Genomic DNA, 16,395 nt, shown 5'->3' on the forward strand with positions numbered 1-16,395 from the left:
TTGTGTAGATAAACAGTTTTTATTTGGAATTTTTCCGCCAATTTTCAATGCACATCCGATTCCTGTGCTCACGACCCATACGTGTAAATTGTGCCTGTGAAACCCTGTTACCGTGCTAGCATGGCTACATTGTAAACACACACACACGCACACGTGCAAAGTTTTACTGGCTGTCTGGCTGGCACGCGGCTAAAGTGCGCGGTGGTGACGTCAGCGCGCACGCACGCGCGATGACGTCATCCGCGTCTCACAGTTTTAAGCCGGGAACTTGCCTACTGACGTCACGTCCCCCCAAACCACCCCCTACCCCGGGTCGTGTATCACACGCAAATGCGCGGGCAGTGCTCGCATTCAAACAGCAGCAAGGTTTGCTGGCTGGAAGGAGGAGCGGACGATGATGATGCAATTGGATCATGTGACCACTGAAGCTGGGTGCGTTAATCTGCACGTCACAATTCCACCCGATTATGTAAACTAAACATGAGCTATTTTTGGTTCTTTCGGTAAAGTCACGTAGAACGGAAATAATAAAATAATATAAATATAAAACAATAAAAATTCTCACGACGTTTCGACTGCAACACAAGCAATCATCATCAGGTGTGAAATCCACAGCAAGAAAATTAGAAAAAAGTGGTCATAGTTTTGATTTATAGCTTTCGTGACTGCAGGGATTCATATTCTTGGTTCTTTCGGTAAAATCACGTAGAAGGGAAATAATAAAATAATAAAAGAAATATAAAACAATAACAATTCTCACGACGTTTCGACTGCAACACAAGCAATCATCATCTGATTGCTTGTGTTACCGAAAGAACCAATAATATGAATCCCTGCAGTCACGAAAGCTTTAAATCAAAAAATATTTTTTTTTTTACTTTACCAGGAAAGGTCCTCGTTTTCAGAAGCGAACTGGCTACAAATGATAGCTCAACGAAGTGGCTTATCATGTTGAAATTTACAGCAGCCGAAGACTCTGAACGCGTGTTGATTCTAAATGTGGAGGGGAAAACCAGAGGAACCAGAGAAAAATCCAAGCGGTCACGGGCAGAGAGACATGCAAAAAACAAATATACAGATGTCAGGGTTGGGATCGAACCCACAACCTCCTGTATACCAGGGAAGGTAGTTAACATCTCGCCACCAATGCGCCCTATGAAAAATAAAGGGATGTATCCCTCTTAATTTTAGAACTTTCGTGACTGCAGGAATTATTATTTGTTTCTTTCGGTTAAGTCACGTCTAAAGATAAAATAATAAATTAAATTAAATAATAGAATACGACGTTTCGATTGCAACACAAGCAATCATCATCAGGTATAATGAAATAGCGACATAAAATCTAACCAGAAAACTATAGACAGACATATTAGCAGACAGATATCACCAAGATACATAGCGAGAGCAACACAGGTAACAGAGAGGGGTGATCGTCTCTGTGTGGTGGCCTTAAATAGACAGAGGGGGGGGGCGGAGGCAGAGAGAGGGAGGAGGGTTAGAGAGGATGTATCCCTGTTGGGCAGCTTGCAGAGGTGTGGACTCGAGTCATGTGACTTGGACTCGAGTCAGACTCGAGTCATGAATTTGATGACTTGCGACTCGACTTGGACTTGCATAACAATGACTTTGTCCCACCTATGAGATGTGGACTCGAGTCATGTGACTTGGACTCGAGTCAGACTCGAGTCATGAATTTGATGACTTGCGACTCGACTTGGACTTGCATAACAATGACTTTGTCCCACCTATGAGATGTGGACTCGAGTCATGTGACTTGGACTCGAGTCAGACTCGAGTCATGAATTTGATGACTTGCGACTCGACTTGGACTTGCATAACAATGACTTTGTCCCACCTCTGGCAGCTTGTGTCGGTGTGTTGGAGAGCAAATCACAGTGATGGCGTCATCTTGCTTTATTTAAGACTGGAAGCAGGTGGATCGCTTCACTATTCTGGCATATTGCCCGATGATGCTGGATGTAATTACCAGCGAAACGTCGTACTACTTAAATTGTAAATGTTGTGGATTTACTCTCCAACACACCGGTGGGCTGAAGTAGTATACTATACACTACACTATACACTACATTATACACTACACTATACACTACACTATACACTACAATATACACTACACTATACACTACAATATACACTACACTATACTATACATTACACTATACACTACACTATACACTACACTATACACTACAATATACACTACACTATACTATACATTACACTATACACTACATTATACACTACACTATACACTACAAAATACACTACACTATACACTACACTATACACTACACTATACACTATACTAGTAACTAATTGGCGCGTTGTTTATGTGACAAACCTTCCTGGCTGCGTCGGGAGGTGGAGGGTTATGGCACATTTATCCTACCGCATAATCCAACCAAAAAAACCTTTATTATGAATAATATTGCCCGCGAAAGCCTCCTACGTACAAAACTGAATAAACAACGTTGACGATTCGTTCCCCCACCCATATTTCGTCTCGTCACTTAAACGCATTTTTTTTCTCCCCATCCCATCAGGCACACACGTGACCTCCTGGGGAAGGCGAACGAACACACGCCACTGAATTGAAATGCGAAGCCCAAACGTCGTCTATGGCACGACACCGCATCGCACAGCGTGCCTCTGCGTCTCTCGCTCGCGAGGGGAGCGGTAGCGTGGTTAGCGTCGAGCGCTGAGCTCGTCTCGGCCTCGTCATCAGTGCCGTGTGTAGTCACCGCGCCACTCGGGAGACCAAGGCAGCCGGGCGCGGGTGTTGGCCGCCGCGGTTCGGTGGGGTGGGGTGGAATCTTTGTCCCTCTCTCCCCGCGCGTGTTTATCAGCAATGAAAATTCCCTCTCCGTGGGATTTGCTTCTAGTTGGCGGAACGGTGTGGTCCTGCGCGCTGGGGGTGGGGAGGATTTTTTTTAGGGGTGGGGTGGGGGGATGAGATGAATTGTAATTCCTCGCGTCTCTCGCACGCGCGCAGACGGCGTCCGCGCGGGTTCGTCACCAGCCCTGGATCGTCAAGTCGCTCCTCGGTGAGGAAGGGGTGGGTTAGACAGCATACCCACGCCCGGCCGCCTTTGTCTCCCCAGTGGCGATGTTTACACATCGCACCAGGTACTCATTTGAGGCTGAGTAGACCTAGGGGAGGCCCTGGACCGGTTCAAATAATCGTCACTGGTGTTGGCCGTGAGCGGGAATCGAACCCGGGTCGCCAGGTTCGTAGCGCAGCGCGCTAACCACTACACCACCGCTACACCACCGCTCCCCGCACTACACAACAACAACAACCGCAATTCGCCACTACGTGGCGTTGACGTCATCACGACGCTTGTGCCAGACTGTGTGCACCTTGAGGTCACGTGAAGTGTCGAACGCCCGCTGGCAGGAGGTCACGGGGCAGACCCAGGTGCCACGGGTCGACTGACTGAGATGATGGAGACAACTGGCTGATGCACCACCTGTGCCCCCTACTGTGCCAACTTGCTGTACTTTAGCCACCCGGCGCTCCGCTCGTCGTTGTGAGCGTCGCTCCTCCGCCCTCCGTTGTTGTTGGAGGGCGACTGCCTCCAACTGCCCAGTAGCGTCCTTCACGAGCCTCCTCCACTGAGGCCAATCTTGACACCGCTAGTACCAGTCATCGGCAAGTCCACTCAGCTTCACATCCTCCTGTACCACATCACTCCATCTTTTCTCTAGCCCGTGCCGCGCCCGTTTAGCCCCCTCGATCCGGCCGAACAAACACACACACTCCTACACAGACATTACTATACACACACACTACTACACACACACGCGGGAGTTTCCACCTGTCCGGGTTTTCCCAGAATTGTCCTTTGTTGAGGTGGCTGCTCCATCGGAACTCTGCAAGTCTTCCGAGTACACGAGGAGTCCTGGTTCCCTTAAAAAAACATCTCAGAAGTGGTAACGCGAGGTGCCACAACGCGTGTGCTCATCATCTCTCACTCGATATTATCCAGAAAACTGCTGGGCTGGCTCGGAGTAGGTATTACCGGCGAAGGGCACTACCACCAGACTGCAATAGTTACACAACTCCGTAGTAACCCTATATGCCTATGACCTGCTTCGCGGGCGTATATGAACCGACGGGACAAGGTTAGGCGAGGTGGGTTGTGGCTCGAGTGCCGAAAAAGAATCTCCGGCTGTAATGAATCACTGCTTGTGATGATTCTCTGTTCTCGAGGGGAGGGTTGGCGGAATAACCTCCTGTAGATTGGTGAACCTCCCAACCCCCAGTTTAACAAGTCGTATGCTTTCGTGACAAATATTATCCATAATGAAGTTTCGATTTAAAGCTTTCGTGACTGCAGGGATTCATCTTCTTGGTTCTTTCGGTAAAGTCACGTAGAAGGGAAGTAATAAAATAAGAATGTTTTATTTTTTATTATTTTATTACTTCCCTTCTACGTGACTTTACCGAAAGAACCAAGAAGACATAATGAAGTTGTTTTGGGTCAGATGGTGTAAATATAAATGTGTCGTTAAACCCGCCAATTAGTGAGGTTTATCGCGTGAACAAAAAGTGCCAATTGGTTACTACTTCAGCACACCGGTTGCGTGTTGGAGAGTAAACCCACAACAACATTTGCGACTCGAGTACGACGTTTCGCACGTGATTACACCCAGCCTCATCAGGCGATTAACCAGATTGGTGAAGAAGTCCTCCTGCTTCTTGCTGGGCTGCTCGGTGGTCAGGAGATGGCAGCAGAGCAAGTGGGTCTCTGTGAGCCACACTCTGTGGACCTTATTCACTCCGTCTCTCTGGCATCTCGATGCACGTGCTGTGAAGAAGGGCCGTTGCTCGAAACGTCGCCTGTTAGACATACTCTCTCTTTAGGCCACGGTGTTATTGCCAAACGCGTTGAGTTTTACGTGCAATGTGTGCTCGCTAATGGCAATTGCCCCAACAGCCTGTGCAGGCTACGCGGGGGATCTTTGTCTTTGCGTGTCGATATCTGTGTGTGTGTGTGAGGGGGGACGGGGTGTGTGTGTGGGGGGGAGCGGTGGCGCAGTGGTTAGCGCACTCCGCTACAAAACCCCCGGCTACCTAGGGTTAAATTCCCGCTTACGACCAAAATCAGTGGCTAATAAATAAACCGCTCCTGGGCCTGCCCTAGGTCAACTCAACCTTAAGTGAGCACTGTACCCGATGCGGTGCTCCGTAAAAATCGCCACTCGGGGAGACAAAGGCGACCGGGGCGTGGTGCAGCACTTTGCTCCCTACGGTCTGTCAAAGGCTACTCGGGGGACCTTTGCCTTTGCGCGCGCACTGCGTTGTATCGGTGGCTGCGCGCGCGCGTGCGAAAAATCGCAGAGGCAGCAGTTGTGAGCGTGGCAGGCACGGACTCGGGTTCATGAATGGTAAATGAGGTTCCTTTCTTATTGGGTCAGCAACAATGCGACCCAGTCAAGCTTCCCAGCACCCGCATTGATTTCCTGCTAAGTCGCCTAACAATAACATATCTCGCCGTATAATCGTTGTATCCGGCCCGTTGTGCGCAGCGGCATAACACTGAGAACGTGCAGCAGCAGGAGGCGGGCGTCGTTGCAAAGGTGTTCGTGGAGAGGTGCGCGCTTTGACGTGGGTTAGTATGGCGTGTTGTACCCCCCCCCCTCCCACCGATTAGCACGGTTGGCTACGTACGGTGCGAAAGAAGTTCAACATACATACTGCCCATAGACTAACACTGCCCCTAGACTCAACACTGCCCATAGATTCAACACTGGACCTCCGATGAGCAAGGTTGGCTACGTACGGTGCGAAATAAGTTCAACACACACTGCCCATAGACTAACACTACCCATAGACTCAACACTGCACCTCCGATCAGCACGGTTGGCTACGTACGGTGCGAAAGAAGTTCAGCATGGTACATACATGCATCAAGGTAAAGGTGCGGCCATGCAATTGCTTGCTGGCAGAAGATCATCATCATCATCGTCGTCGTCGTCATCATCGTCATCGATTGAGAAGAGCCCCTCACTCTTCCGTGGTGTTGCGAGACCTCTTGCAAGCGGCGTAGGAGTACCCACGGTGTAACCCCTGCCGCCTGCGATCAGCCCATCGACTCGACTTGACGACATTGGCGGTGGATGGTCTCAACCGCCGCTAAATGTCGAGGCTGAGTCAACCTCGGGGGAGGTGCAGGAACTGTTCAGCTAATCGTCGTGATCGGGAATCAAACTCGGGCCACCAGGGTTCATTGCGCAGTGGGACGAACCACTGCGCTACCGCTCCCCCACGACACACACGCACACACACACAAATACAAAGATCCCCGGTATAGCATTTTACAGACTGTTGGGGCTAGTGCAGTTAGCGAGTAGCACCTATGAAGGTTGACACGGCACACCCGGGGACGGGTGGCCAGCACCACGCCCGACCGCCTTTGTCTCCCCAGTGACGATGCTTACACACCGCAGCGGGTACTCATTTGATGCCAAGTCGACCTTGGGGAGGCCCAGAACCGGTTCAGATAATAGCCACGGTAGCTTTCGCGGGCAAATAGGTAGTTATTAAAATGCATGACGTGGAAACCTTCCTCGCACGTACGGGACGCTGAATTGAAAACAATGCAAACGAGTTCCGTAAATTGTTCTATCATTCTTTTTTCATACGTACGCATAACAAAAAAAAAACAGTAAATCGTGCAGAGAAGAAATAGTAATCATTTCAGCAGATGGCAACTTTTTTCATTAACTAATAGGTGCGTGTAGACCTGGCAGCAGCAGCAGCGGATTAATGACGCCACGTCTTACAAGGCAGCGAGCAGCGTGGCGAGAGAAGCCGCTATTTTTCCTAATTAGACTTTTGAAAGAGAGAGGAGAGAGAAAAAAATAATACCTGCAACCACTAATTCGCACAGATGGGATGCTGCATTAAGTACGAGTGAATGATTCCTCCCTGCCTCCGTTGAGCTCTCTGTTTTATTCCATTACCCACCTCAACCTCCCCCAACACCCCCTTCCTCCACTTAAATCAATTAAAAAACATTCGCTTCGGTTTAATAATAATAATTAGTATTATTATTATAACCCCAAGCGCTTACTCTAAATCCATCTCGCGTCGTAATCAGCGGCGGTCGCGGTTAAGCGGTTTTGGTGATGAAGGCGCAGCTCCTGCAATGGCCAGGTCACGTCTCTGGCTGATAGAAGGATACTCCACCACCACCAGGGGTAGAAGGCGACTCCACCACCAGGGGTGGAAGGCGACTCCACCACTCGAAAGTGAATTTCCCGGGCAGTGATGGTGGAGCAAGCCGCGATGGTTGGTGGATCACGCGCAGACTGGTTGTTGTTGTTGTTGTTGTTGTGAACACTCCCATCCCGTGGCCGTTGATACTGCACCACGATTGTGCTCGATTTCAAACGAGACTGTGGTTTCATTTCATTTTAGATGTGAGAAACACAGAGAGAGAGATTGAGACGGAGGTGGGTGGGTGGGTTGGACGGGGGGGGGGGGGGTATAGGGAGAGGGGGGACACCGGCAGTGAGGGCTCCTCCACTCGTCACTGACCCCTGCCGCGCGGCCACACAAAGGTCAGGGCAAGGGGACAGGGTCAGGGGCAAGGCGATGGGACCGCAATCCACGTCATGAATAGAGGCCATTGCAATGCAATCTGTGGCTCACACCCACTCGCTCCGTGTACTCCCTTCGGAGCTGCACTTTCCTCCCACTCACAGCTCCAAGCTCCCGCCGCGACAATCAATAGGTACAAAGGTGGAATGTCAAGGCGCAGCCCTGCAACGGCCGCGCTCACGCCACTGCCGGCGGAAGGGCCTTCGCTAGCGGGGAGCTCTAGACAGCCGCCAGACTGGCAGGGTATTTGGCCTACTCTTCCACACGGGCGTAGAATCTTCGGAGAGGGGGAGAGTGTGCACACTTTTTGTACCCCCCAACATCACACGCGACGGACTGATCGCGAGACTCTGACGGTCAGTAGCAGCGGCATTTAAAAAAGAAATGTCGATTCGTTTTCATCTTTCGTGTTGCTCGTGGCTCGCGGTCACTCAAACTGCACTCGAGCGCTGCGTGTGGGGAGTTTAGAGAGGGAGCCGCGGTGGCGAGGAGATGTTAACTCCCTCGCTTGCCATACAGGAGGTCGTGGGTTCGATCCCGACCCTGACGCCTGCTGTGCATTTGGAGTTTGCGTGTCTCTCTCTCTCATCATCATCATCACGGTGGCTAGGAGATGTCAACTCCCTCGCCTGCTATGCAGGAGGTCGTGGGTTCGATCCCGACCCTGACGCCTGTTGTATATGTGGAGTTCGTTTGTCTTTCTCTCTCATCATCATCATCACGGTGATTTATTTTATTTTCTCCCTACGTGACTTTACCGACGAACCAAAGAGTATGGGATTCCTGCAGTCACGAAAGCTCCGAATCAAGATTGACTCGCGACCCCCTTGAAGATCCTCTGCGGCTGTGTTCTTCGCTCGTTTTCACAAGGGCTGAATGGGTGTGGGTGGGTGGGGCACTTTGGCCGATAAGACACAATCGGTGTGTGAGGGTCGCCACACATTTGAAACCATTGCGGGGTTGACAGCACAACGATGATGCTCATGATGGGGAGGGGGGGTCACGTGTTGTGTTTTATCGGGGGTCGCACACAAGGGGCCGCACTAAAGGTCAGTGGCTCACGGCCTTTGCAATGAAGAAGACTGCTGTACGGAATCGCCCCTGTCTGCCTTTCCCCTCTCATCTCACTCTACTCCCCTCCACGCACTCTCCTACCTCTCACCTCTCATCTCACTATACTCCATTCCACGCACTCTCCTACCTCTCCCCTCTCATCTCACTCTACTCCCCTCCACGCACTCTCCAGCCTCTCCCCTCTCATCTCACTCTACTCCCCTCCACACTCTCCTACCTCTCAACTCTCATCCCACTCTACTTCCCTCCACGCACTCTCTTACCTCTCATCTCACTACACTCAATACATAAGTGTTTATACCTGTAGGAGGAAACCGGAGCAAAGCCTCTTGTGCGAGGGGATCACACTCTATCCCACTCGTCCACCCGCCCACCAATATTCCCATTATCCAGACCCATCCACCAACCGAACCATCCACACACTCACTCACTCATCCACCCACTAATCCACCTATCCATCCATGAACCCGTCCATCGACCCATCCATCCACCCACCCACCCACCACATCCATTCGCCCACTCGACCATCCGGCCCTCCCCCCACCAAACTCAGACTCACCAGAACGACCCAGTCCCGCGAGGGAATCCCGCAGGCGGAGTGCGGTGGAAACTGCAATCGAATGTCAAAAAACCTCCTCCGGCCGTGGCCTTCGGGCCCCTGATGATGACGAATTAAGGGGCGGCGACTCCTCCCTGCTCAAAATCAATGTCCTGGGCGATCCCTGCCGCCGCTCTAATTCTGCGTGATGCATGGCGCACGCGGCGCGCCACTGACATTAAAACCCAATCATCGCGATGGTTATTTCCGAAGGGAAGAAAAGGAGCGGGGGTTTGCGAGCGATGTTTGTTGTGAGAAAGAATGAATGAATAAATACACGCGTCGCACTCGTGCGCCACCATCACGTGTGTGGTTGAACCTCATTTGCACCGTACGTAGCCAATCGTGCTGACCGGAGGTGCAGTGTTGAGTCTATGGGTAGTGTTAGTCTATGTGCAGTGTTGAGTCTATGGGTAGTGTTGAGTCTATGGGTAGTGTTGAGTTTATGGGCAGTGTTGAGTCTATGGTTAGTGTTGAGTCTATGGGCAGTGTTGAGTCTATGGGCAGTGTTGAGTCCATGGGCAGTGTTGAGTCCATGGGCAGTGTTGAGTCTATGGGCAGTGTTGAGTCCATGGGCAGTGTTGAGTCCATGGGCAGTGTTGAGTCTATGGGTAGCAATGTTGAGTCTATGGGTAGTGTTGAGTTTATGGGCAGTGTTGAGTCTATGGGTAGTGTTAGTCTATGTGCAGTGTTGAGTCTATGGGCAGTGTTGAGTCTATGGGTAGTGTTAGTCTATGGGCAGTGTTGAGTCTATGGGTAGTGTTGAGCCTATGGGTAGTGTTGAGTCCATGGGTAGTGTTAGTCTATGGGCAGTGTTGAGTCCATGGGTAGTGTTGAGCCTATGGGTAGTGTTGAGTCTATGGGTAGTGTTGAGCCTATGGGCAGTGTTGAGTCCATGGGCAGTGTTGGGTCTATGGGTAGTGTTAGTCTATGAGCAGTGTTGAGTCTATGGGTAGCAGTGTTGAGTCTATGGGCAGTGTTGAGTCTATGGGTAGTGTTAGTCTATGAGCAGTGTTGAGTCTATGAGCAGTGTGAGTCTATGGGCAGTGTTAGTCTATGGGCAGTGTTGAGTCTATGGGTAGCAGTGTTGAGTCTATGGGTAGCAGTGTTGAGTCTATGGGCAGTTTTGAGTCTATGGGCAGTGTTGAGTCTATGGTTAGTGTTGAGTCTATGGGCAGTGTTGAGTCTATGGGCAGTGTTGAGTCCATGGGCAGTGTTGAGTCCATGGGCAGTGTTGAGTCTATGGGCAGTGTTGAGTCCATGGGCAGTGTTGAGTCCATGGGCAGTGTTGAGTCTATGGGTAGCAATGTTGAGTCTATGGGTAGTGTTGAGTTTATGGGCAGTGTTGAGTCTATGGGTAGTGTTGAATCTATGGGCAGTGTTGAGTCCATGGGTAGTATTGAGTCTATGGGCAGTGTTGAGTCCACGGGCAGTATTGAGTCTATGGGCAGTGTTGAGTCTATGGGCAGTGCTGAGTCTATGGGCAGTGTTGAGTCCTTAGGCAGTGTTGAATCTATGGGTAGTGTTGAGTCCATGGGCAGTGTTGAGTCTATGCGTAGTGTTGAGTCTATGGACAGTACTCTGATTTTTCGGTAAAGTCACGTAGGTAAAAAAAAGGAAATACATTTAATCACAACGTTTCGGAGGCAACACAAGCTTCCGTCTTCAGGTGGAATCGTCACAGGAAAATTGCTGTACCTTGATACAGCAATTTTGCTGTACCTTGAAACATTTATTAAAAGGTTTATTTAGTTAAGTAGAATGTGTTGTCTACATTTATTTAAAAGTTGCGCATTTTGATGTGACGTCACATTTCTCAAACCCTCGTCGCACATCGTCACAAATTTAACACGTAGGCTTTCGCGACCAATGTTATTCATAATCAACGTTTTTGGGTTTAGATCGCGTTATTTATAAATGTGTCGTAACCCTCCACCACCCGACACGGCCAATCAATAAAAATGTGTCACGTTGACAAAAGACAAATAGTTCACTGCTTCAGCCCACCGGTGTGTTGAAGCCACAACTCAAATTGTAAATGTTGTGGCTTCAACACACCGGTGGGCTAAAGCAGTGAACTATTTGTCTTTTGTCAACGTGACACATTTTTACTGATTGGCCGTGTCGGGTGGTGGAGGGTTACGACACATTTATAAATAACGCGATCTAAACCCAAAAACGTTGATTATGATCGTCACAAATGTCTGACACCCCCCCCCCCCCAGGTGCGTGACGTCATTTATGGACGACCCTAAGGAGTGTGACTTTGCGATCGAGGATGAACACAAATGCAACGGACTTCCACGTGTTACACGCCCAACAGTGTTTCTGTAGTTTTATGCAGGGCAGTGCCCGCTACACGTTAGGGGCCGTCCATAAATGACGTCATGCACCTAGGGAGGGGGGTCAGACATTTGTGACGATGTGTGACGAGGGGGGGGGGGGGGGTGAGAAATGTGACGTTACATCAAAATGCGCAACTTTAAATAAATATAGACAACACGTTCTACATACAGTAATTAAATGGACTTTTTAAAAATGTTTTCTCCTACAACATCGGAGTGCAGCGCCACATTAAATACGCACTACAATGACAATAGTTTAAAGCGATTTGAAGCATGTTTAATTTTCAAAATGGAAATATTGTTTGGGGGGGGGGCAGAGCTTTGTGACGTCATATTTGAGGGGGGGGGGGGTCTGACTTTTTGTGACGCCGTGTGACGAGAGGGGGGGATGGGGGGTTACAAAATTGTCCAAAATCGCGTGACGTCATTCATGGACGGCCCCTTAAGCAGCCTCCCTCCACTCCTTACCCTCCCACCGTTCCTCTCACCTCAAGCTCCGCCTCTTCTCCATCGCCCGTTCCCCCCCTCTTCCTTCCCCCCTCGCCCCTCCACTGCGTCCCGTCCCTCCCCTGCTGCCCCCTTTCGTCACACCCACGTGACCTCTGTCACGGTCACTCATTCCGCAGCCCTTCTTGCGCTGCCCCTTGCCATCGACATCAATCGATTTCTGTTACCGCTTTTGAACTCTGGCGCAGCGAGCGCCTTGGGCTAAAGTGCGCTCCACAAATATATAAAATATATAATATATAAGATAGCATTATAAGGGTTGTCATCATGGGCCATGATTTATTCATTGCTTGGTAAAAAATCCTCCTCAAGTTAAACTAATTTTTTTTGTAATTTTTTACCAGGTAAGGCCCACTAAGCTATGTAGCTCTTTTTGTAGAAGCGACATGGCCACAAATAATAGCTCAACGAAGTGGCTTATCACGTGGACATTTACAGCAGCCAAAGACTCTAAACGCGTGTTGTTGATTCTAAACGTGGAGGGGAAAACCGGAGGACCCGGAGAAAAAAATCCACACGACCACGGAGGGAGAGAGAGACACACACACAAACTCCAAATATACAGCAGGCATCGTCAAGGTCGGGATCGTACCCACGACGTCCTGCATGCCAAGCGAGGTAGACGACATCGCGCCATCCCTCGTGGCCACGTGGATGCAACGCGCCTAGGGGCTCAGCTGTCTGGGTTGTCTGGGATCCTAGAGCCCCCAGCAGCCCCTCCCCTCTTGGGCTGGAACAGCGGCCCCTCCCCTGGGGGTCCAGGTACCTGCAGATGGGCCCTGTCCACCACTGCTGGTAAGTGTGGCCCACTTATGGCACGACATTGGCCCACCTATGGCACTACATTACCCCAACGATCTGCCGAGCATTCCGCACACGAGGCGATCTCATCGCTTCATCTCCGTGGGGGGGGGGGGGGGCACACACGTTCTCTGGGCCTCGGACTCTCCCTTGGCGGCCACTCTGCGACTCGTCTGGACCACTTGACAGGATCCCTTCTATCTTCTTGGTTCTTTCGGTAAAGTCACGTAGAAGGGAAGTAATAAAATAATAAAAATAAAACATAATAAAATAATTCTCACGACGTTTCGGCCACAACGCAAGCAGCCGTCCTCAGCGTTGTGGCCGAATTCGTCGTGAGAATTATTTTATTATGTTTTATTTTTATTATTTTATTACTTCCCTTCTACGTGACTTTACCGAAAGAACCAAGAAGATGAATCCCTGCAGTCACGAAAGCTTTAAATCGAAAGGATCCCTTCTAGCCATGACGCGTCCTGCCCACGCCGACTTGCATCTCTTGACGGCCAACGTGATGATGGTCTCTTACTTGCCAACCTTATCTGATCCCCCGGCTTCTTATCGCGGCCTCTCATCGCCGTGTGTTAATCCGACCTGCGGCACGAAGTCCTTCCCGTGCCGCGTTGGTTATGGAGGTTGTTTGACCATACTTCACCATTTTTGTCCAGTGAAGGTTGGTGAAAGTGGGGGGCGCCGTGGTCGGTTCACAGGCTCCACGGTGGCTCGGAGATGTTAACTACCTCGTCTGGTATACAGGAGGTCGTGGGTTCGTTCCCGACCCTGACGCCTGCTGCTGTATATTTGGAGTTTGCGTGTCTCTCTCTCATCATCACGGTGGCTAGGAGATGTTAACTACCTCGCCTGGTATACATGAGGTCGTGGGTTCGTTCCCGATCCTGACGCCTGCTGCTGTATATTTTGAGTTTGAATGTCTCTGTCTCCCCCCGCGGTCGCGTGGATTTTTCTCCGGGTCCTCCGGTGTTCCCCTCCACATTCAGAATCAACAACAACAACAACACGCGTTTAGAGTATTTGGCTGCTGTACTTTTCCACGTGACAAGCCCACTTCGTTGAGCTGACATTTGTGATCAGGTCGCTTCTGAAAAAGATCAGTGGTCCTTACTTGGTAAAAAAAAAAAAATTTACACTATGAGAACCTCATTTGCCAGTAAAAATATGATAATTGGTTCTTTACCCTTCTATCTGGCAACAAAACTGACACCTTTTTACAAGGAGTCATGTTTGCATAGACCGCAATACCTGCAGTCATAATACAAACAAAAGAACATAACTCTGATAATGTGCACTGTCCTTGAAGTTGATTGGTCCACACCCGAGACAGCTTTCCTTAGAGCCTAGTCTCATATGGGTTGGACCAGATGACGCCAAAAGGCGCACAACTCAAGGACAATGCACCATCAGAGTATGAGAGCTCGGGGCAAGCATCTACACTATGAGAACCTCATTTGCCAGTAAAAATATGATAATTGGTTCTTTACCCTTCTATCTGGCAACAAAACTGACACCTTTTTACAAGGAGTCATGTTTGCATAGACCGCAATACCTGCAGTCATAATACAAACAAAAGAACATAACTCTGATAATGTGCACTGTCCTTGAAGTTGATTGGTCCACACCCGAGACAGCTTTCCTTAGAGCCTAGTCTCATATGGGTTGGACCAGATGACGCCAAAAGGCGCACAACTCAAGGACAATGCACCATCAGAGTATGAGAGCTCGGGGCAAGCATCTACACTATGAGAACCTCATTTGCCAGTAAAAATATGATAATTGGTTCTTTACCCTTCTATCTGGCAACAAAACTGACACCTTTTTACAAGGAGTCATGTTTGCATAGACCGCAATACCTGCAGTCATAATACAAACAAAAGAACATAACTCTGATAATGTGCACTGTCCTTGAAGTTGATTGGTCCACACCCGAGACAGCTTTCCTTAGAGCCTAGTCTCATATGGGTTGGACCAGATGACGCCAAAAGGCGCACAACTCAAGGACAATGCACCATCAGAGTATGAGAGCTCGGGGCAAGCATCTACACTATGAGAACCTCGTTTGCCAGTAAAAATATGATAATTGGTTCTTTACCCTTCTATCTGGCAACAAAACTGACACCTTTTTACAAGGAGTCATGTTTGCATAGACCGCAATACCTGCAGTCATAATACAAACAAAAGAACATAACTCTGATAATGTGCACTGTCCTTGAAGTTGATTGGTCCACACCCGAGACAGCTCATAGTGTAGATGCTTGCCCCGAGCTCTCATACTCTGATGGTGCATTGTCCTTGAGTTGTGCGCCTTTTGGCGTCATCTGGTCCAACCCATATGAGACTAGGCTCTAAGGAAAGCTGTCTCGGGTGTGGACCAATCAACTTCAAGGACAGTGCACATTATCAGAGTTATGTTCTTTTGTTTGTATTATGACTGCAGGTATTGCGGTCTATGCAAACATGACTCCTTGTAAAAAGGTGTCAGTTTTGTTGCCAGATAGAAGGGTAAAGAACCAATTATCATATTTTCACTGGCAAATGAGGTTCTCATAGTGTAGATGCTTGCCCCGAGCTCTCATACTCTGATGGTGCATTGTCCTTGAGTTGTGCGCCTTTTGGCGTCATCTGGTCCAACCCATATGAGACTAGGCTCTAAGGAAAGCTGTCTCGGGTGTGGACCAATCAACTTCAAGGACAGTGCACATTATCAGAGTTATGTTCTTTTGTTTGTATTATGACTGCAGGTATTGCGGTCTATGCAAACATGACTCCTTGTAAAAAGGTGTCAGTTTTGTTGCCAGATAGAAGGGTAAAGAACCAATTATCATATTTTTACTGGCAAATGAGGTTCTCATAGTGTAGATGCTTGCCCCGAGCTCTCATACTCTGATGGTGCATTGTCCTTGAGTTGTGCGCCTTTTGGCGTCATCTGGTCCAACCCATATGAGACTAGGCTCTAAGGAAAGCTGTCTCGGGTGTGGACCAATCAACTTCAAGGACAGTGCACATTATCAGAGTTATGTTCTTTTGTTTGTATTATGACTGCAGGTATTGCGGTCTATGCAAACATGACTCCTTGTAAAAAGGTGTCAGTTTTGTTGCCAGATAGAAGGGTAAAGAACCAATTATCATATTTTTACTGGCAAATGAGGTTCTCATAGTGTAGATGCTTGCCCCGAGCTCTCATACTCTGATGGTGCATTGTCCTTGAGTTGTGCGCCTTTTGGCGTCATCTGGTCCAACCCATATGAGACTAGGCTCTAAGGAAAGCTGTCTCGGGTGTGGACCAATCAACTTCAAGGACAGTGCACATTATCAGAGTTATGTTCTTTTGTTTGTATTATGACTGCAGGTATTGCGGTCTATGCAAACATGACTCCTTGTAAAAAGGTGTCAGTTTTGTTGCCAGATAGAAGGGTAAAGAACCA

Source organism: Lampetra planeri, chromosome 31 (genome assembly GCF_965212315.1).
Source record: "Lampetra planeri chromosome 31, kcLamPlan1.2.h2, whole genome shotgun sequence".
NCBI lineage: Eukaryota > Metazoa > Chordata > Hyperoartia > Petromyzontiformes > Petromyzontidae > Lampetra > Lampetra planeri.